The following is a 27,444-nucleotide window of genomic DNA, read 5'->3' as shown; positions in this document are numbered from 1 at the left end:
AAATCTTTCCCTCCCTCACCTTAAACCTACGTCTTAAACCTCTGTGTAGAAAGGAACAGCAGGTGCTGGTTTACACTGAAGATGGGCGCAAGTATCAGCGGGTCAGGCAGTATCTCTGGAGAAAAGGATTAGATGATGTCTCAGGCCAAGACCCTTCTTCAGAGTGAGATTCAGGGAAGAGAGTAACTATAGGAGGGGGAAACTGCCTTTCAGGGTCCCTACCTGGTCGGAGAGGCAGCTTTTCTCCGGGCTGCAGCTTCGACCCGTCCTCGCGGCCTACCAGCGGGCCTGGAGCGGCGTTTCCTGTTGCGGACCGCCCAGAACCTCGGCTTCGGCGGCGGCACAGCGCTGGAGCGCTATCGTGGAGCGGGCGATGCCTTGCCTGGGTCGCCGCGCTGGAGCTCCGGTGAGCTGAGACCGCCAGGAACAACATTGCGGAGCTGCGGGACTGTGGAGCGGCCAGCTGCGGGCGGCGGCGCCGAACTTTACACCGGGAGCCTGGGATCTCGCGACGAGATCGACAGTTGTGGAGCTCCAACCGGCGCGGCCTTGTCGGCTTCGGAAGCCGCGGCCTCCAGTACGGAGGCGGCCGTTCCAGGGTTCCCAAGCCGCTGTGAGGACTCTCCCGACGCCGGAGCACCATCACCCGGCGAGAACGGCCAGGAACATCGGGCCTCCGTAGAGGCAACTGTGGAGGCCTCAATAGACCCGACTATGGGTGAACTGGGGTTGGGGACTGGACTTTGTGCCTTCCCTCATTGTGGGAGCCATTGTGGGGGGATGTTCTTTGTGTTTAAGACTCTCATTGGTGTTATGTCTGTATTCTTTCTTTGTGTGCTGCAAAATGGCAAAAAGCATTTCACTTCATTACACCTAGGTGTATGTGAATGTGACCAATAAAATACCTTTGATACCTTTGATAGATATGAAAAGGCACAAAGAAACAAATGAATGAAAGGTATGTGAAAGGACATATCAAAGCCTACAAAGATGATCAAGAAAAGGTGGAGCCCACAATGGTCCATTGTTGGCTGTGGAGAAGGTGATAACGAGTGGAACAAAGAGTGAAACTCAGCAGGAAACTTGTACAGTGACAGAGAGAGAAGTGGATGCAAGGGTTACTTGAAGTTAGATAAATCGATATTCATATCGCTGGGTATGGTTCTCGATTCCACTACTCTGGGCAAGAGACTCTGTGCGTCTACCCGATATATTCCTCTCATAATTTTGTACAATATGATAGGATACATAGAAACATAGAAAATAGGTGCAGGAGTAGGCCATTCGGCCCTTCGAACCTGCACCGCCATTCAATATGATCATGGCTGATCATCCAACTCAGTATTTTGTACCTGCCTTCTCTCCATACCCCCTGATCCCTTTAGCCACAAGGGCCACATCTAACTCCCTCTTAAATATAGATATACGATACGATAAAACTCTATTAATCCAAGGAGGAAATTGACCTGCCAACAGTCATAAAACACATGAAACATGAAATTAAAGTGATGAGTGGAAAGGATTGGGGATGTGCAAAGATTGGGGGGGGGGGGGGGGGGGGGGGGTCAAGTCAATCTTGATCTCATTGAATGGCGGAGCAAGCTCGAAGGGGCCATATCGTCCTATCTACTCCTTCTTCTGCTTCATCCAATGTGTGTACATTACATGAAGGGTTGTGCTGCCATCTAGTGCACTGGTTGCTGGCTTAACTGATGGAGTCGAAAACAAATTAACATGGCAAATGCTGGCAACACTCAGAGGGTCAGGCAGCAGTGGTGGGGAGAGAAACTGAGGTATAATTTCAGGTCGACAATCCTCCCTCAGAATTGGAAGAACTTCAAAACTAACAAAAGGTGCTCAGTTCCAGAGGCATAGGTGGGGTAGACAATCTGAACCTTTTTCCCAGGGTGGAAATGTCTAAGGTGTTAGTTTAGTTTAGTTTAGAGATACAGCGCGGAAACAGGCCCTTCGGCCCACCGAGTCCGCGCCCACCAGCGATCACCCCGCACACTAACACTGTCCTACACACACCAGGGACAATTTACAATGACACCAAGCCAATTAGCCTACAGTCCTGTATATCTTTGGAGTGTGGGGGGAAACTGGAGCATCCAGAGAAAACGCATGCAGGTCACAGGGAGAACGTACAAACTCCGTACAGACAGCACCCGTTGTCAGGATCGAACCTGGGTCCTTGGCACTGTGAGGCAGCAACTCTACTGCGCTGCACTTTAGGGCATAGCTTTAATCTCCACCTTAAAAATGCCTCCACAAGGCCCCCACTGCCGTCTGTGGCAATGAATTCCACAGATTCATCACCCTCCAACCAAAAAAGAAATTCCTCCTCATTTACTTTCTAAAGGTACATCCTTTTATTCTGAGGCTATGGCCTCTGGTCCTGGACTCTCCCACTAGTGCAAACATCCTCTCCAAATTCACTCTATCCAAGCTTTTCACAATGCGGTACATTTCAATGAGGACCTCCCCTCATCCTTCTAAACTCAAGCTGTCAGTTACTGGACCAAGCACAATGACTCCTACTCTGCGTGTTAATGTTTTCTGAAGCTGAATTGAGTTAGACTGATTGACTCATCTTTCCCTCTGCCTGCCAACTTTGTAAAAAAGATCAGCAATTCTGTACCAGCAACACAGTTGGTAAATTACTAAACTTCTGGGCCATTAATCCAGAGACATTGAATAACTCCATGAGGTAAATTGAGTCCGCACCTACGTATGCTGGGGAATCGTAATGAGTAAATAAATTTGTACTTAAAGGAAAACGATGGGATGTATATAGCTGCTGCATCTTGGCAAAAACACATCAAGTTCAGTAATTACTTTCAGGGAACAATTTGGTGGTGAATCTGAGGAATCCTGCAACAGGTACATGATTAGGACAGGGTTAGAGGGATATGGACCAAACGCAAGCAGGTGGGACAAGTGTAGATGGGACATGTTGGGCAGTGTGGGCAAATTGGTCCGAAGAGCCTGTTTCCACTCTGTACGACTTTATGACTCTAATTCATTGCCACAGTCGGCTGTAGAGGCTAAGTTATTGGGTATTTTTAAAGCGGATTGACAGGTTCTTGATTAGGAAGGGTGCCAAAGGTTATGTGGAGAAGGCAGGAGAATGGGGTTGAGAGGGAAAGATAGATCGGCCATGATTGAATTTGGGGGTAGACGCAATCAATGGGCTGAACGGCCTAATTCTGCTCCCATGGCTGATAACGTGAGGATATGCTGTTATCTTTACTTGGTATGGACTATGTGTAACCCCACACCAACAAGTGCAGTTACATTGAGTCAAATAGTCAGACAACAAGGAAAAACACCCTTCAGCCCATTTACCTCATGTTGACCATCAAACACCCATTTACACTCATTCCCAACAACACACCACCACCCCCCCCCCCCCCCCCAACCTATCTCAAACCTACAGTTCCCTCTAAATTTCCTCTCATCCAAAAGATGTGTGAGATTTAAGCTTGCAAGGATGCACCATCAGTTCCCAGGACCAGCTTCTTCCCTTCTGTTATCAGGCTTCCAACTCACCCCATTGAGTACATTGGACATCGATATGCTACAGTATGCTACAATATTGAGAACTATATTCTGCACTCTATATCTCTATGTATATGTTTGTTGTGCTGCTGCAAGTAAGAATTTTTAGGTTCCGTTTCAGGACACTAAGTTTCCATAAAACACTTGTGACTCTCTTGACTTAGTCTCTGGGACTGATGTGCTACAATGCTGAGAACTACCTTCTGCACTCCAAGCATCACAGCACGGTTTGGGAACAGCTCCATCCAAGACCCCGAGAAATTGCAGAGAATTGTGGACGCAGCCCAGACCATCACACAAACCAACCTCCCTTCCATTGACTCCATCTACACCTCACGCTGCCTTGACAAGGCCAGCAGCATAATCAAGGACGAGTCGCACCTTGGCCACTCCTCTTCTCCACTCTCCCATCCGGCAACAGCTATGGAAGTGTGAAAACCCACACCTCCACATTCAGGTACAGTTTCTTCCCAGCTGTTATTAGGCTACTGAATCATCCTACCACAAGCAGAGAGCAATGCTGAACTACTATCTACCTCATTGGAGACCCTCAGACTATCTTTGATCAGACTTTACTGGCTTTATCTTGCACTAAATGGTATTCACTTTATTCCCTTTATCACGTATCTGTACACTGTACATCCAGATCCCTTTATCACGTATCTGGATGGCTCAATTGTAATCAATTCTTTTCTTTCCACTGACTGATTAGCACGGAACAAAATATTTTCACTGTACCTCGGTACACATGACAATAAACTAACCTCAACTCCACTCAACCGTTCTTCCATTTTGGCTCTATCTATTAAGCTTAAGTTTTAACTCATTGTTTCTATGTATGGTATATCTGATCTGCTTGGAAATGCATCCCTCCAGATTCAAGGAATGCTATTATCAGGCAACTGAACCATCCTCTCACCAGTGCAGTGCTCACCTCTTACCTACCACATTGGAATTTCAGTTTTGTTTTTAGTTTGGAGATACAGCACGGAAACAGGCCCTTCGGCCCACCAAGTCCGCGCCGAGCAGTGATCCCCACACATTAACACTAGCCTACACACACTAGGGACAATTTTCCGTCCACACCAAGCCAATTAACCTACAAACCTGTACGTCTTTGGAGTGTTGGAGGAAACTGAAGATCTCGGAGAAAACCCACGCAGGTCACGGGGAGAACGTACAAACTCCATACAGACAGCACCCATAGTCGGGATCAAACCTGGGTCTCTGACGCTGTGAGGCATTTGCTCTACCACTACGCTACCGTGCCGAAGACCTTTTAACTATCTATAATCGGACTTTATCTGACTTTATCTTGCACTAAATGTCGCGCCCTTTATCCTTTAACTGTACACTGCGGACAGCATGATTGCAGTCATGTCTAGTCTTTCTTTTTACTAGATAGCATGCAAACAAAAAGCTTTTCACTGCACCTCGCCACCCGTGACAATAATAAACGAAACTAAAACTAAGCTACAAAACAAAGCCTTTTCATTGTACCACATGGCACTAAAAAACCTCAACCTAAACCTGGAGCTTGATTTGGCTTCCGTAAAATTGCCCCTGGTGTGCAGGGAGTTGATGAGAAAGTGCAATGACATGGAACTGGTGCGAACTGGTGATCGATGGCAAGCATGTACTGATGATACGATGGAACTTTATTTATCCCAGGAGGGAAATTGGACTGCTAGTAATCATAGAACACAACGAGTTACATGATGCATTAAATTATGACCAGTGGGAACATGACGTGTGGAAAGTCCAGGATTTGGGATGTGCAAAGATTGGGAGAGGGAGGGGGAGAGGGAGGGGAGGGGGAGAGGGAGGGGAGGGGGGGAGGGAGGGGAGGGGAGTCAGTCTACCCCATGACAGAAGGATGAGCAGTTGCACAGTCTGATAACCACAGGTAAAAAGGATCTCCTGTGGCGTTCAGTGCTGCATCTTGGTGAGTTGAAAGGCCTGTGACCATGCCATAAACTAAACTAAACTAATTCAAAAGGTCACTGCCAACAACCTCGCAGACACTGAATGAACAAATATGTTAAAAACTCAAAACAATGGAAAGCATTTTATCCGGATGCATCACAGTTTGGTTTGGGAACAGCTCCAACCACGACCACAAGTAATGTGCAGAGAATTGTGTACGCAGCTCAGACCATCACACAAACCTACCTCCCTTCCATTGATTCCATCTGCAACTAACTCTGCTTCGGCAAGGCCAGCAGCATAATCAAGGATGCCGCATCCCAGTCACTCCCTCTTCTCCCCTCTCCCATCAGGCAAAAGCAAAAAGTGGGAAAACGCACACCTCCAGATTTAGGGACAGTTTCTTCCCAGCTGTCATCAGGCATCTGAACCGTCCTATCAACAAACTTGAAAGCAGTGCTGAGCTCCCATCTACCTCATTGGAGACCTTCATACTATCTTTAATCAGGGCTGGACTTTATCATGCACTATACATTATTCCCATTATACTGTATCTCCACACTTGATTGTAACATGTATCGTCTTTTTGCTGACTGGAGAGCATGCAACAAAAGGCCTTTCACTGTACCTCGGTACACATGACAATAGACTAAACTACACTAAACTACAGCATGGTGGCGCGGTGGTGGAGTTGCAGCCTCACAGCGCCAGGAACGTAAGGCCGATCCTGACTATGGGTGTTGTCTGTACAGAGTATGTACGCTCTCCTGAGACAATGTGTGTTTTCTCCGGGTGCTCCGGCTTCTTTCCACATCCCAAAGAAGTACAGGTTTGTAGGTTAATTGGCTTCAGTAAAGTTGAAATAGTCCCTATTGTGTAGGATAGTGCTTGTGTACAGTGTGACTGTTGGTCGGCGCAGACTTGTTGAGCCTGTTTCCGCACTGTATCACCAAAGTCTAAAGTTGAAACAGCAGCCTTGCAAGTATTTCACACTGGAAGCCTTACACGGGTGCATTAAACTGTGAAGGTCCACAGGCTGAGATTGAGAATAATCCATCAGGTACAGTAGAGACATTTGCATTATGTGTAACTAATGATAACCTGTGTGGGAGTACATGATGCTGACGCAAGATACCAAAAGTGTTCCTATTATCAGCATTTATTTGCTGAACCATTGTCAAAATGAATGAGGCATTATTTCTGTTATTGGCTGCAGAAAATGGAGAGATTCTACCCATCTGAAGCAATAGAGTTAGAATTGTAGTTATACAATTGACAATAGACAATAGGTGCAGGAGTAGGCCATTCGGCCCTTCGAGCCAGCACCGCCATTCAATGTGATCATGGCTGATCATCCACAATCAGTACCCTGTTCCTGCCTTCTCCCCATATCCATTATCTTTAAGAGTCCTATCTAGCTCTCTCTTGAAAGTATCCAGAGAAACGGCCTCCAACACCCTCTGAGGTAGAGAATTCCACAGACTCGCAACTCTCTGTGTGAAAAAGTGTTTCCTCATCTCCATTCTAAATGGCTTAACCCTTATTCTTAAACTGTGCCTCCTGGTTCTGGACTCCCCCAACATCAGGAACATGTTTCCTGCAAATACCACACAGTAGCAAGCCCCTTCAAGTCTCATAAGATCAGAAGATTATGGATCCTATCCATGTAACAATTAAGCACATGGATAGGTACACAAAATTGCTGGAGGAACTCAGCGGGTGCAGCAGCATCTATGGAGCGAAGGAAATAGGCGACGTTTTGGGCCGAAACCCTCTAAGCACATGGATAGGACAGGTTTGGAGGGATATGGGCCAAATGCGGGCAGGTGGGAGTAGTATAGCTGGGACATGTTGGTCGTTGTGGGTAAGTTTGGCCGACGGGTCTGTTTCCACACTGTATCACTCGTTGACTACGACTCTATGACTCTATGACATAGGCAGAATTAGGCCATTCGGCCCATCGTGTCTACTCTGCTATTCAATCATGGGGTTTTTTTTGTTTTGTTTATTTTATTAGAAGTTAATACAGTACAAAACAGTACAGTGGAACCTAATTTTAGGTGCCAACTATGTCATACTGTAATCCATTCTATGTACAACCTCTACTTTTATGTTTTGAGAAGGAAGTAAGCAAGACAAGAAAAAGAAAACAATAGAAAGGGGAAAAAGAGGAAAAATAGATGGTAGAGAATAGAAAAACGTGAAGTGTGTATATATAAAAAAAGAAAAAGTGGAAAGTAGAAATAGGAGAGAAGGCCCCTTAAAAGAGAAATTTTCAAATCTTTATTCGGAGATGTAGATCTATCTATCATGAACTGAAATCAGCAATCCTTATGGTACCGCTGCATCACATGATTCCAAAAAGTCGATGAAAGGAGACCAACTCCTTAAGAATTGGTCATATTTATCTATTAGTCGGAGTCTCATTTCTTCAAGGCGTGCTTTGTCCATCATATTCCTAATCCACATTTTAACAGTTGGTATGGTTGTAATTTTTCCAAAATTTAAGTATCAATTTCTTTCCAATTATTAACCCATAATTTAAAAAAAGTTTTGGTCTTTATTTAAATTGATATCTTCTGCTATTATTCCAAATATAATCCATTCCGTTTTAGGTTCTATTGTGGACTTGAAAAGCTTTGTAAATATATCAAATATATCGCTCCAAAATTTATTCAACTTTGTACATCCTACAAATGAATGTGTTATATTAGCGTTTTGAAACATACATTTATCGCATCTGGGAGAGACGTTTGGATAAAATTTATTCAACCTCGTTTTTGAATAATATAGTCTATGTAATAATTTGAATTGAATTAAAATATTCAATCATGGTTGATCTATCTTTCCCCCTCAACCCTATTCTCCTACCCTCTCTCGTATTAATCAAAAGTCAAAGTCAAAGTATCAAAGTTTCCTTTATTATCATTCAGACCTTTCGGTCTGAACGAAATTTTGTTGCCTTGCAGTCACACACATAATAAAATAACAAAACACACAATAAACAGAGTGGCCAACTATCTGCAGAGCCAAAAGAGATGGGGGAGATATTGAACAGTTTCTTTTCTTCGGTATTCACCAAGGAGAAGGATATTGAATTATGTGAGGTAAGGGAAACAAGTAGAGTAGCTATGGAAACTATGAGGATCAAAGAAGAGGAAGTACTGACACTTTTGAGAAATATAAAAGTGGATAAGTCTCCAGGTCCGGACAGGATATTCCCTAGGACATTGAGGGAAGTTAGTGTAGAAATAGCAGGGGCTATGGCAGAAATATTTCAAATGTCATTAGAAACGGGAATAGTGCCGGAAGATTGGCGTACTGCGCATGTTGTTCCATTGTTTAAAAAGGGGTCTAAGAGTAAACCTAGCAATTATAGACCTGTTAGTTTGACGTCAGTGGTGGGCAAATTAATGGAAAGAATACTTAGAGATAATATATATAAGCATCTGGATAAACAGGGTCTGATTAGGAACAGTCAACATGGATTTGTGCCTGGAAGGTCATGTTTAACTAATCTTCTTGAATTTTTTGAAGATGTTACTCGGGAAATTGATGAGGGTAAAGCAGTGGATGTTGTGTATATGGACTTCAGTAAGGCCTTTGACAAGGTTCCTCATGGAAGGTTGGTTAAGAAGGTTCAATGGTTGGGTATTAATGGTGGAGTAGCAAGATGGATTCAACAGTGGCTGAATGGGAGATGCCAGAGAGTAATGGTGGATGGTTGTTTGTCAGGTTGGAGGCCAGTGACGAGTGGGGTGCCACAGGGATCTGTGTTGGGTCCACTGTTGTTTGTCATGTACATCAATGATCTGGACGATAGTGTGGTAAATTGGATTAGTAAGTATGCAGTTGATACTAAGATAGGTGGGGTTGCGGGTAATGAAGAAGAGTTTCAAAGTCTACAGAGAGATTTATGCCAGTTGGAAGAGTGGGCTGAAAGATGGCAGATGGAGTTTAATGCTGATAAGTGTGAGGTGCTACATCTTGGCAGGACAAATCAAAATAGGACGTACATGGTAAATGGTAGGGAATTGAAGAATGTAGGTGAACAGAGGGATCTGGGAATAACTGTGCACAGTTCCATGAAAGTGGAATCTCATGTAGATAGGGTGGTAAAGAAAGCTTTTGGTGTGCTGGCCTTTATAAATCAGAGCATTGAGTATAGAAGTTGGGATGTAATGTTAAAATTGTACAAGGCATTGGTGAGGCCAATTCTGGAGTATGGTGTACAATTTTGGTCGCCTAATTATAGGAAGGATGTAAACAAAATAGAGAGAGTACAGAGGAGATTTACTAGAATGTTGCCTGGGTTTCAGCAACTAAGTTACAGAGAAAGGTTGAACAAGTTAGGGCTTTATTCTTTGGAGCGCAGAAGGTTAAGGGGGGACTTGATAGAGGTTTTTAAAATGATGAGAGGGATAGACAGAGTTGACGTGGAAAAGCTTTTCCCACTGAGAGTAGGGAAGATTCAAACAAGGGGACATGACTTGAGAATTAAGGGACTGAAGTTTAGGGGTAACATGAGGGGGAACTTCTTTACTCAGAGAGTGGTAGCTGTGTGGAATGAGCTTCCAGTGAAGGTGGTGGAGGCAGGTTCGTTTTTATCATTTAAAAATAAATTGGATAGTTATATGGATGGGAAAGGAATGGAGGGTTATGGTCTGAGCGCAGGTATATGGGACTAGGGGAGACTATGTGTTCAGCACGGACTAGAGGGGTCGAGATGGCCTGTTTCCGTGCTGTAATTGTTATATGGTTATATGGTTAAACACAAATTTAACATCCACCACAGTGAGTTCACCAGGCACCTCCTCACTGTGATGGAAGGCAAAAGTCTTAAAGTCCTTGTCTCTTCCCTCCTTGCTCTCCCTCTGCGTTGAGGCGATCCAGGCCTCCGATGTTGTGACCCCACCGGGTGGTGGTAAGTAAGTCAGTCCCGCGGCTCAACAGTGCTCCGCGAATGGGCCGGTTCAAACTCCGTGGCCCTGGGCGGTCAAAGCTACCGCCCTCCAGTCCAGCAGACGAAGCTGTTGCCGCGGGAGCTCCGGAAAAACAGGTCACCAACCTGTGACCTGTGAGCTCCCGACGATGTCGTCCACTGGCCCCCGGCCGAACCTCCGAAGTCGGGTCGCCGCCGCCTCAGCTCCGAGTCGGGCCACCACCGAAAGCCGGAACGCCGCCTCAGCTCCGAGTCGGGCCGCCGCCGCCTCAGCCCCGAAGTCGGCTAGCCTCGCGCTGGTAAGTCCTGGCTGGCTCTGCCTCCAGAGCCTCGAGGTCGGTCCCAGTTGGAGGCCGCCAGCTCCGCCATTAGGCCTCAGTGCAGACGGAGACAGAGACGGGGGATACGAGAAGAAGAATCGCACCCCCCCGAAGGAAGAGACTAAAACAAGTTTCTCCCACCCCCCCCCCCAACACATACACAACCTAAGAACTCAAATTAACTAACTAAAACAGGACAAGAAAACAACAAAAAAAAGAAAGAACAGGCGGACTGCAGGCGAGCCACAGCTGCTAAGGCAGCGCCACCACCAGAATCCTTACTAATTCTAGCTCAGTCATAATCCCATGTCTTCCGCTTCCTTACACCAAAAGTATTCCAAACTTGTGCAGATCTGTTGGTTAATTGGCCCTAGTATGTAAGATGGAACTAGTGTGCGGGGTGATCGCTGGTCAGCTGGTCACGGTGTACATGGTGTACACGGTGGGCCGAAGGGCCTGTTTCCACGCCGCACCTCTAAACTAAACTAAACTAAACTATTGGGCTCTGAAGGACAATGCTTACATTTACACCAAGCCAATTAACCTACAAAACTGTACGTCTTTGGAGTGTGGGAGGAAACCGAAGATCTCGGAGAAAACCCACGCAGGTCAGGGGAAGAACATGCAAACCCCATACAGACAGCACCCATAGCCAGGATCGAACCCGGGTCTCTGGCGCTGTAAGGTAGCAACTCTACCGCTGCGCCAAAGTGAAGACAATACCCCAAGTTCTTCTTGCCTCCAGCAAGTATTCTCCCTCCAAGTGAGATTGTGAATAGAATCGGGATGAATGGTTGTTGGGCTTCACGAAAGAACAGCAAGCATCTGTGAAACCTTCATCCCAACTAACGCCTGTCAATGTGGCTGGCAGACATTGCTGTGGTTGAGAAAATAAAGAGGATTTTAACTCCTAAGATAGACACAAAATGCTGGAGTAACTCAGCAGGACAGGCAGCATCTCTGGATGGAAGGAATGGGCCACATCTCAGGTCAAGACCCTTCTTCAGACTGAGTCAGGGGAGAGGGAGATACAGAGATAAGGAAGAGTAAGGTGTGAAAATGAGAGATCAAAGGGGAAGAAGTTCAACAGAAATGTAGATAGATCATTGTTAGCTAGGGGAGGGTGACAACGAGGCAGACATAGTAAAATGTAATCAGCAGGAGATTCTCCAAACTAGCTGGAGAACTAGGACTGGGGAGGGATGGAGAGAGAGGAAATGTGAAGGTGGAGATCAAGGAAAAGGTCATTCTTAGCCAGGAGCAGGTGACAACAAAGCATACAGAGATAAAATGTAATCAGGGACAGTCAGACTGGTGGGAGAACTGGGAAGGGGAAGAGATGGAGAGAGAGGGAAAGCAAGGGTTACTTGAAGTTGAGAAGTCAATATTCATACGGCTGGGGTGTAAGATGCCCAAACGAAATATGAGGTACTGTTCCTCCAATTTACGCTGGGCCTCACTCTGACAATGGAGGAGGCCCAGGACAGAATGGTCAGTGTGGGAATGGGAGGGGGAGTCTAAGTGTTTAGCAACCGGGAGATCAGGTAGGTCGAGGCGAACTGATCAGTTGGAATCCCAATCTTGAATTCAATAAACTCAGGCAATCAGGAGATTAGCATCAACTTTAATCCATATTTCATTATTCATGCTATTTTGGGACTAATTAAATATTGCTGCTGTCAGCGTGCTATACGTCAATAACGTTTAGTTAACCACCTGATAAAAGGAAAAAACTCACCACGACTGGCCCCTTGTGAGTTCCTCAATCACATCTCAGTCTAATATGAGTCTTAGTCGTATTATCACCAACATGTACTTTCAGAAGAGGAAGCGCACAATTAACGTTAATTGCCTATTAAAAGTATGAGTCAAAGTTAAAAATAAGGAACAAATGATTGTTGGAGAGCTAAAACAGTCAGTCACTTCCACATCCCATTGCCTAAGGGTGATCCCAGTTGGTGATGGGAAGGAACTATAACAGAAGGAGGTATCAGGAACGAAAGAGGCGAGAGAAAGTAACAGCAGGAGGCACCTATAATGATGAAGAACTGTATATATTAGAGCAAAACACAAAATACTGAAGTACAGGCGGCACGGTGGCGCAGCGGTAGAGTTGCTGCCTTACTGCGCTTACAGCGCCATAGATCCAGGTTCAATCCTGGCTACGGGTGCTGTCTGTACAGAGTTTGTACGTTCTCCCCGTGACCTGCGTGGATTTTCTCCGAGATATTCGTTTTCCTCCCACACTCCAAAGACGCACAGGTTTGTAGGTTAATTGGCTTACACTGGTCGGTGCAGACTCGATAGGCCGATGGGCCTGTTTCCGCACTGTGTCTCTAAACTGAAACTAAGCTAAACTCAGTGGATCAGAGAGCATCTCTGGAGGGAACAGACAGATGGCGTTTCTATCAGGTGAAGGGTCTCAACCTGAAACGCTGCCTGTCCATTCCCTCTACAGATGCTGTCTAACCTCTTGTGTTCCTCCATCTCTTTGTCTTTTGCCAATTATTATGCACGCAATTTGGATACAACTTGAACAAAAGACTAAATCCTGGATGAACTGAGCGGGTCAGACAGCATCTGTGTTGGGAAACGGCCAAGTTCCAGTGTCTGCAGTCTCGCGCCCCTCTCCTTGATTCTGGCCAATCAGTTGATTCATGAGTTCATAATTGACAGGAGCAGAAATAGGTCATTCGGCCCATCAAATCTACTCTGCTATTCAATCATGGCTGATCTATCTCCTTCTTAACCCCAGAACCAAAGAGGGAAGGAAAAGGAACAGCGGGAAGCACCTAAAAGTTTAAGAACTGTACATATTATAAAGCGCAAAGTGGTGGAGGAACTCAATGGGCCAGGCAGCATTTCTGGAGGGAATGGATGGATGATTTTAGGGTTTTAGGGTTTAGCGTCTAGATTTTGACCCACCGTGTCCACGGCGACCAGTGATCCCTGCACATTAACACTATCCTACACCCACTAGGGACATTTTTTACATTTACCAAGCCAATTAACCTACAAACCTGTACGTCTTTGGAGTGTGGGAGGAAACCGAAGATCTCAGAGAAAACCCACGCTGGTCACGGGGAGAACATACAAACTCCATACAGACAGCACCCGCAGTCGGGATCGAACTCGTATCTATAGCCTTGAAAATAACCATTGCATTCTGTGGCAATGAATTCCACAGAATCACCACCTTCTGACTAAAAACATTCCTCCTCATCTCCTTCCTCTAGGAGCATCCAATTCTGTGGCTGTGGCCTCTGGTCCTAGACTCTTCCACTAGTGGAAACATCCTCTCCACATCCACTCTATCCAGGCCTTGATCGCTAGATGTCCCTCGAATACCACACCAGCTGATGTGTAAACTGCTCAGTCATAAAAATATCAAAAATTGGATCCGATTCAACTGCTACCCAATCTCCACAGACCTGAATTTTCCAGCAGCTATATTCAAGAAGCAATCATGAAGTTGATGCCATGGATTGCAGCAATACTGGATCTTAATTTAGGGATACAGCATAGAAACAGGCCCTTCGGCCCATCGAGTCAGCACTGACCAGTGATCACCCATAACCTAGTTTAATCCCTCATGCTAGGGAGCCAATTAACCTACAATCCCGTATGTATTTAGAGTATGGGAGGAAACCGGAGCACCGGCGAAGCCCCATGCAGGTCACGTGGAGAACCATATAACCATATAACAATTACAGCACGGAAACAGGCCATCTCGACCCTTCTAGTCCGTGCCGAACACGTATTCTCCCCTAGTCCCATACACCTGCGCTCAGACCATAACCCTCCATTCCTTTCCCGTCCATATAACTATCCAATTTATTTTTAAATTATAAAAACGAACCTGCCTCCACCACCTTCACTGGAAGCTCATTCCACACAGCTACCACTCTCTGAGTAAAGAAGTTCCCCCTCATGTTACCCCTAAACTTCTGTCCCTTAATTCTCAAGTCATGTCCCCTTGTTTGAAACTTCCCTACTCTCAGTGGGAAAAGCTTATCCACGTCAACTCTATCTATCCCTCTCATCATTTTAAAGACCTCTATCAAGTCCCCCCTTAACCTTCTGCGCTCCAAAGAATAAAGCCCTAACTTGTTCAACCTTTCCCTGTAACTTAGTTGCTGAAACCCAGGCAACATTCTAGTAAATCTCCTCTGTACTCTCTCTATTTTGTTGACATCCTTCCTATAATTAGGCGACCAAAATTCCCCATACTCCAGAATTGGCCTCACCAATGCCTTGTACAATTTTAACATTACATCCCAACTTCTATACTCAATGCTCTGATTTATAAAGGCCAGCACACCAAAAGCTTTCTTTACCACCCTATCTACATGAGATTCCACTTTCAGGGTACTGTGCACAGTTATTCCCAGATCCCTCTGTTCACCTGCATTCTTCAATTCCCTACCATTTACCATGTACGTCCTATTTTGATTTGTCCTGCCAAGATGTAGCACCTCACACTTATCAGCATTAAACTCCATCTGCCATCTTTCAGTCCACTCTTCCAACTGGCATAAATCTCTCTGTAGTCTTTGAAAATCTACTTCATTATCCACAACCCCACCTATCTTAGTATCATCTGCATACTTACTAATCCAATTTACCACACCATCATCCAGATCATTGATGTACATGACAAACAACAGTGGACCCAACACAGATCCCTGTGGCCCCCACTAGTCACTGGCCTCCAACCTGACAAACAACCATCCACCATTACTCTCTGGCATCTCCCATTCAGCCACTGTTGAATCCATCTTGCTACTCCACCATTAATACCCAACCATTGAACCTTCTTAACCAACCTTCCATGAGGAACCTTGTCAAAGGCCTTACTGAAGTCCATATATACAACATCCACTGCTTTACCCTCATCAATTTCCCGAGTAACCTCTTCAAAAAATTCAAGAAGATTAGTCAAACATGACCTTCCAGGCACAAATCCATGTTGACTGTTCCTAATCAGACCCTGTTTATCCAGATGCTTATATATATTATCTCTAAGTATCCTTTCCATTAATTTGCCCACCACTGACGTCAAACTAACAGGTCTATAATTGCTAGGTTTACTCTTAGACCCCTTTTTAAACAATGGAACAACATGCGCAGTACGCCAATCCTCCGGCACTATTTACGTTTCTAATGACATTTGAAGTATTTCTGTCATAGCCCTTGCTATTTCTACACTAACTTCCCTCAATGTCCTAGGGAATATCCTGTCCGGACCTGGAGACTTATCCACTTTTATATTTCTCAAAAGTGTCAGTACTTCCTCTTCTTTGAATCATATAGTTTCCATAGCTACTCTACTTGTTTCCCTTACCTCACATAATTCAATATCCTTCTCCTTGGTGAATACCGAAGAAAATAAATTGTTCAATATTTCCCCCATCTCTTTTGGCTCTGCAGATAGCTGTCCACTCTGACTCTCTAATGGACCAATTTTATCCCTCGTTATCCTTTTGCTATTAATATAGCTGTAGAAACCCTTTGGGTTTACTTTCACCTTACTTGCCAAAGCAACCTCATATCTTCTTTTAGCTTTTCTAATTTCTTTCTTAAGATTCTTTTTACATTCTTTATACTCCTCAAGCACCTCATTTACTCCATGCTGCCTATAATTATTGTAGACCTCCCTCTTTTTCCGAACCGTGTCCAATTTCCCTTGAAAACCATGGCTCATTCCGATTTTTACTATTTCCTTTCAACCGAACAGGGACATAAAGATTCTGTACTCTTAAAATTTCACCTTTAAATGTACTCCATTTCTCTTCCACATCTTTCCCATAAACAAAATGTCCCAATTTACTCCTTTTAAATCCTTTTGCATCTCCTCAAAGTTAGCCTTTCTCCAATCAAAAATCTCAACCCTAGGTCCAGTTCTGACCCTCTCCATAATTATATTGAAACTAATGGTATTGTGATCACTGGTCCCGAACTGTTCCCCAACGCATACCTCTGCCATCTGACCCGTCTCATTTCCTAACAGGAGGTCCAGCACCGCCCCTTCTCTAGTAGGTACTTCTATGTACTGCTGCAAAAAACTATCCTGCACACATTTTACAAATTCCAACCCATCCAGCCCATTTACAGAATGTGTTTCCCAGTCTATGTGTGGAAAATTGAAATCTCCCACAATCACTACCTTGTGCTTACTACTAATATTTGCAATCTCCTTACATATTTGCTCTTCCAATTCTCGCTCCCCATTTGGCGGTCTATAATACACCCCTATAAGTGTTGCTACCCCTTTCCCATTTCTCAGTTCCACCCAAATACCCTCCCTAGACGAGCCCTCTAATCTATCCTGCCAAAGCACTGCTGTAATATCTTCCCTGATAAGCAATGCAACACCTCCACCTCTTGCCCCTCCAATTCTATCACACCTGAAGCAACGAAATCCTGGAATATTTAGTTTCCAATCACAGCCCTCCTGCAACCATGTTTCACTGATCGCCACAACATCATACTTCCAGGGTCAATCCAGGCTCTAAGTTCATCCACCTTTCTTACAATGCCCCTAGCATTAAAATATACACATTTAAGAAACCCACCCTCTCTTATTCTCTGTTTATTGTCTTTTTTTTCTCTCTCCCCTACATTTTGGGTCAGAGTGCTACCATTCTCTGCCTCCTGCCTCACACACTGACTGCTAGCTTTCCCAATTTGAGTCCCTCCCCCCAACCATACTAGTTTAAAGTCTCCCCAGTAGCCTTTGCAAATCTCCCCGCCAGGATATTGGTCCCCCTCGAGTTCAAGTGCAACCCATCCTTTCTGTACAGGTCGCACCTTCCCCAAAAGAGGTCCCAATGATCCAGAAACTTGAATCCATATCCACTGCACCAGTCCCTCATCCACTCATTTATCCTCCACCTCGCTCCATTCCTACTCTCATTGTCGCGTGGCACAGGCAGTAATCCTGAGATTGTTACCTTTGCAGTCCTTCTCCTTAACTCTCTACCTAACTCCCTAAATTCTTCTTTCAGGACCTCTTCTCTTTTTTTACCTATGTCGTTGGTACCTATATGTACCACAACTTCAGGCTCCTCTCCCTCCCATTTCAGGATTTCTTGGACCCGTTCAGACACATCCCTGACCCTGGCACCAGGGAGGCAAACTACCATCCGGGTCTCTTGTCTGCGTCCACCGAATCGCCTATCCGACCCCCTGACTATAGAGTTCCCTATTACAATTGCCCTCCTCTTCTTTTCCTTACCCTTCTGAGCAACAGGACCGGTCTTTATGCCAGAGGCCCGGCCGCTGTCGCTGCCCCCAGGTAGGCTGTCTCCCCCACCCTTACTCAAACATGAGTACTTATTTTCAAGGTGTACAGCCACCGGGGTACTCACCAGTCCCTGCCTCTGCCCATTGCCCTTCCTAACTGTGACCCAGTTTTCTGTCTCCCGTGGTCTTGGAGTGACCACCTCCCTGTAACTCCTATGTATGACCTCCTCGCTCTCCCTGAGCAGACAGAGGTCATCGAGTTGCTGTTCCAGGTTCCTGACACGGTCCCTTAGGAGCCCCATCTCGACGCACCTGGCGCAGATGTGGACGTCTGGAGGGTACTCAGACTGCATGACCTCCCACATCTGACATCCAGAACAGTAAACTGCCCTGGCCCTCATTCTCCCCCTTATCCGTACGTGAAGACAGCACCCATAGTCATGATCAAACCCGGGCCTCTGGCGCTGTTGTTGGCATGATGTGGGCAAGCCAGCATTTACAGCTTGCAGTGAGGACAATTGGAGACAAGCACATGAGAGGAATAGGTCGGGTAAACACAACATGTGTAAGAAGGAACATGTGTAAGTAGGGGAATAGAGAACTAGAGGACATTGGTTTAAGGTGAGGGGGGAAAGATTTACTGGGAACCTGCAGGGTAACTTTTTTACACAAAGGGTGGCGGGTGTATGGAACGAGGTGTTGGAGGAGTTAGTTGAGGCAGGGACTATCATAACGTTTAAGAAACATTTAGACAGGTACATGGATAGGGTAGGTTTGGAGGGATATGGACCAAAAGTATGCAGACATACTAGTGTAGATAGGGCATGTTAGTCGACGAGGGCAGGGTAGGCTGAAGGGCCCTGTTTCCACGCTCTGTAACTATAGACTAGGACACATGATATGTGGCTTGAGTCCCTTGTGGGGCAGGCTAGGGAGAAGATTGTAAGTGTTGTCATCCCCAAGCACAACTGTGAAGTGATCAGAACAGATTTTTTTAAGAACATCATAAGACTATCTTATGAAATCATTAATGAAAACCACTAACTGAATTTGATTTACACCAACAGTCTTTGCAAACTCATAAGTTATCTGCTGGCAATCCAGATTCCGAGCTACTAAACCATTAGCAATCTCATCCATTATTCTTAATATATTGCTTCCCATTTGGAAAAGATATTTGTATTGACAGAAATTAATTGATTCACTCCTCTCGAAAGAGCTCATTGAATTTAAGCCAATTAACTGCAAACCTTTCCATTTAATGAGTTAATGTTGGCTGGAGCCAAATAACAAATGAGGAATTTGTTTAAGAAGGAACTGCAGATGCTGGAAAATCGAAGGTACACAAAAATGCTGGAGAAACTCAGCGGGTGCAGCAGCATCTATGGAGTGAAGGAAATAGGCAACGTTTCGGGCCGGAAGGGTTTCGGCCCGAAACGTTGCCTAACAAATGAGGAAGATTGACACTAAGTGCCATGGTAACAAAGTGCAAGAGTGGTGGGTGTATGGAACAAGCTGCCAGAAGAGGTAGTTGAGGCAGGGACTATCCCAACATTTAAGAAACAATTAGACAGGTACATGGATAGGACAGGTATGGAGGGATATGGACCAAACGCAGGCAGGTGTAGCTTGGACATGTTGGCTGGTGTGGTCGTTGGGCCGAAGGGCCTGTTTCCACACTGTATCATTCTATGATTCTATGACTTTATAACTCAGCGGGTCAGGCAGCATCTCTGGAGAAAAGGGTCAGAAGGTCATGTGATAGTAGAATTAGGCCATTTGGCCCATCAAGTCTACTCGGCTATTCAAACATGGCTGATCTATCTCTCCCTCCTAAACTCAATCTCCTGCCTTCTTCCCATAACCTCGGACACATGTACTAATCAAGAATCTATCTATCTCTGCCTTACAAATCTCCATTGATTTGGCCTCCACAGATTTCTGTGCCAAAGAATTCCACAGATTCACCAACCTGTGATTTAAAAAAATTCTCCTCATCTCCTTCTAATAAGGATGGGTGAGGTTTCGGGTTGGGACCCTTCTTCAGACCACATGGTTGTCTGAAGAAGAGTCCCAACTTTAAAAGTCACCAGCAACAAGTGGCAATAACCTAAACTGAAATAAACTAAACTGAGACTCTAAACCTCCACATGTTTGGGAAGTGAGTGGAAACCAAACGACCACAAGGGCGGCACGGTGGCGCAGCGGTAGAGTTGCTGCCTTACAGCGAATGCAGCGCCGGAGACCCGGGATCGATCCCGATTATAGGTGCTGTCTGTACGGAGTTTGCACGTTCTCCCCGTGACCTGTGTGGGTTTTCTCCGAAATCTTCGGTTTCCTCCCACACTCCAAAGACGTCCAGGTATGGAGGTTAATTGGCTTGGTAAATGTAAAAATTGTCCCTAGTGGGTGTAGGATAGTGTTAGTGTGCGGCGATCGCTGGTCGGCGCGGACCTGGTGGGACGAAAGGGCACGTTTCCGCGCTGTATCTCCAAACTAAACAAAGCTAAAACTAAACTAAACCTGGAGGAAACCTGCACGGTCGCAGGCAGCGATGTGCACACTCCACATGGACAGCAGCCGAGGTCAGGATCGAACCTGGGTCTATGGTGCTGTGAGGCAGCAGCTCCACCAGCTGTATCATCGTGCCGCCCACAGTGGTTAAAGATTAACTATGGCCCAATGCACAGAAGTAGTCTGGCCTGACAGAACAGATGGAGCCATGAGTTAAAGCTTCATCCTCGGTCAGTGCTCCATTCCTGACTGAGTCACGGCTAACAGCTCGAAAAGAAGATTCAAAGCCATATTTCTGACATTTAAAGGAATTTAATATGGTTTCGCTGTCATAGCAACACAGTGCTAAGGAAAAGAGCCACCAAACAATTCACACGCTTCACTCTCTCACCCTCCATCCCCCCTGACCTAGTCGTCCAACCAGTTCCACTGTTCGCATCCTCGCATCCCTCTTGTTATCCCACCTAGGAGCGGCACAATGACGCAGCGATAGACTTTCTGCCGTACAGCGCCTACAACGCTGGAGTCCCGGGTTCGATCCTGACTACGGGTACTGTCTGTACGGAGTTTGAACGTTCTCCCCGCGACCTGCGTAGGCTTTCTGCAGCAGCTCTGGTTTCCTCCCACACTCTGAAGACTAAAGGGCCTGTCCCACGAGCATGCGACTGCATGCGGCGAGCGCGACCAAACCGGAAGCGGGGGCCGCGCGAAGGTCGAGTTAGTGACGTGAAGTTCGAGCGAAGTCCGCGGGAAGTTCGCGCGTGAAGTACGGCATCAAGACGTTGCGCACGCCCGTCGAGGCGGTGCGTACGGCCTCAATGCGGCTGCCGGCCGGCAGGCCGTTGACGCGCGGAATTTTTGAACACGATCAGTTTTTCGGAGCCCCGTGCGATGTCGGGACCAGCTCTGCACAACTCCATACGACTCCGGCGATCGAAGTGAGACTGGCCACGCGAGGCCGTACAGCTCTAGCGACCACGTTAGGTCACGCTTGCCGCATGCAGTCGCATGCTCGTGGGAAAGGCCCTTTACACATATGTAGGTTAATTGGCTTCGGTAAGAATTGTAAATGATCCCAAATTATCCCAATTGGAAGCGGCCATTCCAGGTGGCCCAGCCGCTGAGAGGACTCGCCCGACGCCGGGGCAACACCACCCGGTGAGAACGGCCAGGAACATCGGGCCTCCGTAGAGGCAACTGCGGTGGCAGGCCTGACTTTGGGTGAACTTGGGGCTGGGGACTTGACATTGTGCCTTCCCCCACAGTGGTATCCATTGTGGGGGGATGATTATCTGTCTCTACGTAATCCTGTTAGTCTTTGTCCAAGATGGCTGCCGTGAAGAGAGAGTGGACGCTGGCACGCTTTAGCTGCCGCTGCTCTCTCTTCACATTGTGTTTTTGATTTTCTTTTGGACTGAATTCTGTTTTTAGTTTGTGTTTCTGTGATGTCTTTATTATTTATTTTACTCTGATTATATGTTTATATTCCTGTTAATCTATGTAAGGTGTCCTTGAGATGTCTGAAAGGCGCCCAACAAATAAAATGTATTATTATTATTATTATTACGATAGAGTTAGTCTATGGGGATTGCAGTTCGGCGTGGGCTGAAGGGCTTGCTTCCACATTGCATCTGCAAACTAATCTAAACTAAATTAAATTAGGTTTCTCTATCGTTTTACTCCATTCTTCCCATTGTCATCATATTCCTAAAAATACCATGCAGAGAATCATTACTTCTAATCACAAACGCAATTTCCGCCTACATTCTCTTGGCCCAATTTTCCAGCCAGTATATACTTTAACTGGCGTGGAGCGTGTCTGGAAATGTAAACAGCAGTAGCTTTAGTTTCAAGTTGATATTAGTAAACTCAAGGAGAGGTTTACTCCATGTAGGGAGAGACGGTGGGACACAGAGCAGAAAACTTGAAAAGGCACAGCGCAGAAATAGATCCTTAGATTTGCAATGTCCATGACGAACACAATGAACATTAATCACAGGTTAACTCATCTCCTCAGCCTGTGTGTGATCCATGTCATGTCCATAAGGGACAGGAGCAGAATTAGGCCATTCAGCCCATCATGCCTACTCCATCATTCAATCACGGCTGATCTATCTTTCCCTCTCAACCCCATTCTCCTGCCTTCTCCCCATAATCCCTGACACTCGCACTAATCAAGCATTTATTAGTCTCCACCTTAAAAATATCCATTGACGGGCTCCATAGCCTTCTGCGGGAATGAATTCCACAGAGTCACCACCCTCCCTCTGACTAAATAAACTCCTCCTCACCTCCTTTCTAAAGGTATGTCATTTTATTCTGAGGCTATGGCCTCTGGTCCTAGACTCTCCCATTAGTGGAAATATCATAAGATCATGTGATAGGAGTGGAATTAGGCCATTCAGCCCATCAAGTCTACTCCATCATTCAATCATGGCTGATTTCTCTCTCTCTCTCTCCTCACCCCATACTCCTGCCTTCGTCCCATAACCTCTGAAACCCGTACAAATCAAGATATCCCTCCACATGTCTATCCAAAAGCCTCTTTAACGCTACTATCATATCTATCTCCACTGCCACCGTTAAAGGCACCACCCACCCTCTGCATAAGAAAACGTGCCTCACACATATCCTTTAAACTTTGCTCCTCTCACCTTAAACCTGTGCTCTCTAGTCTTTGACATTTCCAACTTGCTGATAAGGTTCTGACTGGCCACCCTCTCTATGGTTCTCAATGATTCAAAGATTCAATGATACTTTAATTCAATGATATTTTATTGTCGCATGCATCAAGGCACAGGAAATTCTTTGTTTTTGTTTACAATCGGGTAACATCGTAGAGCAGAGCTCACCCAGGCAGTACGCAAAGTGTCGGCATGTTTCTAGCACCGACAAAGTTACAAAACGTCTATTGAACAGTCTCCCTTTCATTCTCAGCGGCCCCCTGACGTGTCCCCCCTTCAATCTCGACCTCACCCCACCAAGTCCCCCCTTGGTTCTTCGTCGCGACCTCTCTTCATTCTCAGTGCCCCTCCCCCTCCGGCCCCTCCTACATTCTTAGCTGCCCCTCTGGCCGGGACCGCCTTCGTTCTTAGTGGACCCCCACGCCGAGTACCCCCTTCAGTCTTGGCGGCCCCCCATCAGGCCTCCCCTTCGTTTACTGTGCCCCTCCATGTCAGATCCCCCTTCATTCTCAGCATCCCTTCACTGGGACACCCTCCATTCTCATTGTGCCCCCCCCCCACCCCGCAGGGTCCATCCCTCATTCTACGCGGCCCCCCATGCCAGGTCCCCTCTTTGTTCTCAGCATTCCTTTGTCAGGTCCCCATTTGTCCTCGCCGGCCCTCCTCACGAAGAATAAGGGGCGGGCCATTTGGAACGGGGATGAGGAAAACATTTTTCACCCAGAGAGTTGTGAATCTGTGGAATTCTCTGCCTCAGTAGGCAGTAGGGGCCAATTCTCTGCATGCTTTCAAGAGAGAGTTGGATAGAGCTCTTAAAGATACTGGAGTCAGGAGATATGGGGAGAAGGCAGGAACCGGGAACTGATTGGGGATGATCAGCCATGATCACAGTGAATGGCGGTGCTGGCTTGAAGGGCCGAATGGCCTCCTCCTGCACCTGTGGTCTATTGTCTATTGTCTCTGGACGGCCCTCCTTGTTCTCAATGGCGTGGGTCTCCCTACCCTCACGGCTCACGTCTGTGTCTCTCTCGGCGACGTGGGTCTGATTATTTTATAATGATGATTATTTTATAGAGCCGTGCCTTGTTGGTTCTCATTATTTTATACACGCGTCAGATCTTCCTTCAACAGAGAAAACAATCCAAGCGACACAGTGAATACAAGCCACAAGCTCTTCTATAAAGTTGCTGTGATCTTGCTCTCCCATCTCCGCACCCACGCCATGATCCCAGACCTTAACACTTCCCACGCCAGGTCAACAAGGCATCTTTCCCCATGTTAGATGCACAAACATAGCAAGACGGCTTGTATACAAGAGATAGTTTGTGAACAAAGTCATGAGAGGAATTGATTGGGCAAATGCGCAGTCTCTTGCCCAGAGTAGGAAAAGCAAGAACCAGAGGACATAAAGTTATCGAATATACAGCGTGGAAACAGGCCCTTCGGCCCAACTTAACCACAACGACCAGCATGTCCCATCAACACTAGTCCCATCTGCCTGTGTTTGGCCCATATGACCTGTGTAGGCAGGTTTGCCACTGCTACACGGGTGGTTTTAAACTGAATAAGGGGGGTGTGGTGTCAAATGGGATAGTCGAGGATGGAGTTAAAGGGAAAGGGTTTCTTAAATGTGTGAGCGGAGAGACAGAGGGGTGTAAAATGAGGATAGAAGCAATAGGTAGCAAGGTGAAAAGTAAATTAGCAGGCAGACAAATCCAGTGCAAATATCAAAAAGGGCCACTTTTCAACATAATTGTATAAGCGGTGAGAGTGTTGTAAAAACAAGCCTGAAGGCTATGTGTCTCAATGTAAGGAGCATTTGTAATAAGGTGGATGAGTTGAATGTGCAGATAGCTATTAATGACTATGATATAGTTGGGATCACGGAGACATGGCTCCAGGGTGACCAAGGTTGGGAGCTGAACATTCAGGGATATTCAATATTCAGGAGGGATAGACAGAAAGGGAAAGGAGGTGGGGTAGCGTTGCTGGTTAGATAGCAGATTAACGCAATAGAAAGGAAGGACATTAGCTTGGAGGATGTGGAATCGATATGGGTAGAGCTGCGAAACACTAAGGGGCAGAAAACGCTAGTGGGAGTTGTGTACAGGCCACCTAACAGTAGAAGAAGAGTTGGGGATGGCATCAAACAGGAAGTTAGAAATGCATGCAACAAAGGTAAAACAGTTATAATGGGTGACTTCAATCTACATATAGATTGGATGAATCAAATTGGCAAGGGTGCTGAGGAAGAGGATTTCTTGGAATGTATGTGGGATAGTTTTCTAAACCAACATGTAGTGGAACCAACGAGAGAGCAGGCTATTCAAGACTGGGTATTGAGTAATGAGGAAAGGTTAGTTAGCAGTCTTGTTGTGCGTGGCCCCTTGGGCAAGAGTGACCATAATATGGTTGAGTTCTTCATTATGATGGAAAGTGACATAATTAATTCAGAAACAAGGGTTCTGAACTTAAAGAAAGGTAATTTTGAGGGTATGAGCCGTGAGTTGGCCGAGATAGACAGGCAATTGATTCTTAAGTTGTTGAATGGCGGAGTAGACTCGATGGGCCGAATGGCCTAATTCTACTCCTGTAACGTGAGCTTGTGAATGACGGAGTAGACTCGCTGGGCCAAATGACCTAATGATGCTCCTATGATTTATGGACATGAACCAACATAGGACATAGAACAGTACAGCACAGAAGCAAGCCCTTCTGCCCACAATGTTTGTGCCGAATATTATGCCAAAAAATCACTTCAGCCTGCACATGAATCCAATGCTTTTTAAGTACCACTATCATATTAACTTCCACCACCATCCTTGACCGCACGTTCCAGTAAAAACAATGTTTAAATTACACTTTATTTTACTTACTTCTTCCCGACCCTTCTGAAGGATCGAGACCCTTCTACAGACTGAAGAAGGGCCTCGACCCGAAACATCACCCATTCCTTCTCTCCAGTGATGCTGCCTGTCCCGCTGAGTTACTCCAGCTTTTAGTGTCTATCTTCGGTTTAAATCAGCATCTGCAGTTCCTCCTTACACTAAACTAAACTAGATTAAACTAGACTAGACTAAACTAAACTAAACCAAACTAAACTAAACTAAATCGGAGGGATATCAGCCAAATGCAAGCAAATGAAACAAGCCCAATTTGCCAACTTGGTCAGCATGGGCAAGGTGGGTTGAAGCAAAGATCCTATAGCAATCAAGATAGACCACTCCTTCTAAATGCAATTGGCCGACGTGTAGTACGCAACGGAGCGGAACATGGACCTTTTTTTCATCCATTTCTGTAACACGACCCGGCCCGCAGTGTAATTAACGTTTGTGTTCATAAATTATCATTCTGAAAATAAGAAAATTTTTACCAAAGAACTTTTATTTTTACGAGCATGTTTTTGTAACCGGCTTCCGTCTCCGCACTAGTATCCTATGGGATCTTTGGTGCGGGGACGGAAGCCGGTTACGGAAATGGGGCCGAAAATTACCCGTGAATTTGCCCATGACCGTACTACGTCTTTCTTGTCGAGTGATCTATCGTGCTCGCTATAGGTTCTTTGGGCTGAAGGGCTTGTTCCTATGACTCCATGAGCGGGTGAAATAAGGCGGACTCTCCCGTGTCAGGGGCAAAGTTTAAAGGAGATGTGCGGGGCAACTTTTTTGTGCACACAGGGTGGTGAGTGCCCACAAAATGCTGCCAGGGGTGGTGGTTGAGACAGATACGTTAGTGACTTTTAAGTGGCTTTTGGATAGGCACATGGATATGCAGGGATTGTGGGCGGGGGAGCGGGGGTGGGGGGGTGGGGGGGATATGGATTATGCACAGGTAGATGAGATGATCTTGGCATCATGTTCAGCTCAGACATTGTGGGCTGAATGGCCTGTTATTGTGTTGTACTTGAAATTAAGATGGAAAGGGTTGTAGAGAAGATTAAGGTGCAGAGAAGATTATCCCATATCAACTCCTGTTTGTCAGCTATAAAAACCTGGATGCAACATAACTTCCTCAAACTCAACAGCGATAAGACAGAATTCCTCCTCATAGGCTCCAAATCCACACTCAGCAAAATCATTAACCCCACTCTCACCATCGACGGCACCACTGTCTCCCCATCTCCCCAGGCCCGCAACCTTGGCGTGATCTTTGATTCCACCCTCTCCCTTGAGCCTCACATCCGCCATGTCATTAAAACCTCCTTCTTTCACCTCCGCAACATCGCCAAAATCAGACCCTCTCTCACACCTCC

The 27,444-nt window shown here is 46.0% G+C and overlaps 1 protein-coding gene and 1 long non-coding RNA gene across 2 annotated transcripts in view; both read right to left on the bottom strand.

The window, feature by feature from the left end:
- The window catches only part of LOC116985874 (5-hydroxytryptamine receptor 7-like), a 55,781-nt gene that overhangs the window by 22,191 nt on the left and 6,146 nt on the right, over positions 1 to 27,444 (bottom strand). The gene's annotated exons all lie outside the window — the stretch shown is intronic.
- LOC116982370 lies at positions 428 to 26,614 on the bottom strand. Its single transcript, XR_004414448.1, has 3 exons — positions 26,521 to 26,614; positions 2,012 to 2,016; positions 428 to 440 (listed from the first exon to the last, which is right to left on the bottom strand). It is a non-coding gene; the product is annotated as an uncharacterized LOC116982370 (long non-coding RNA).

The sequence above is a fragment of the Amblyraja radiata genome, chromosome 1 (assembly GCF_010909765.2).
Source record: "Amblyraja radiata isolate CabotCenter1 chromosome 1, sAmbRad1.1.pri, whole genome shotgun sequence".
NCBI classification, from domain to species: Eukaryota; Metazoa; Chordata; class Chondrichthyes; order Rajiformes; family Rajidae; genus Amblyraja; species Amblyraja radiata.
This window is presented reverse-complemented; position numbering and strand designations above follow the sequence as displayed.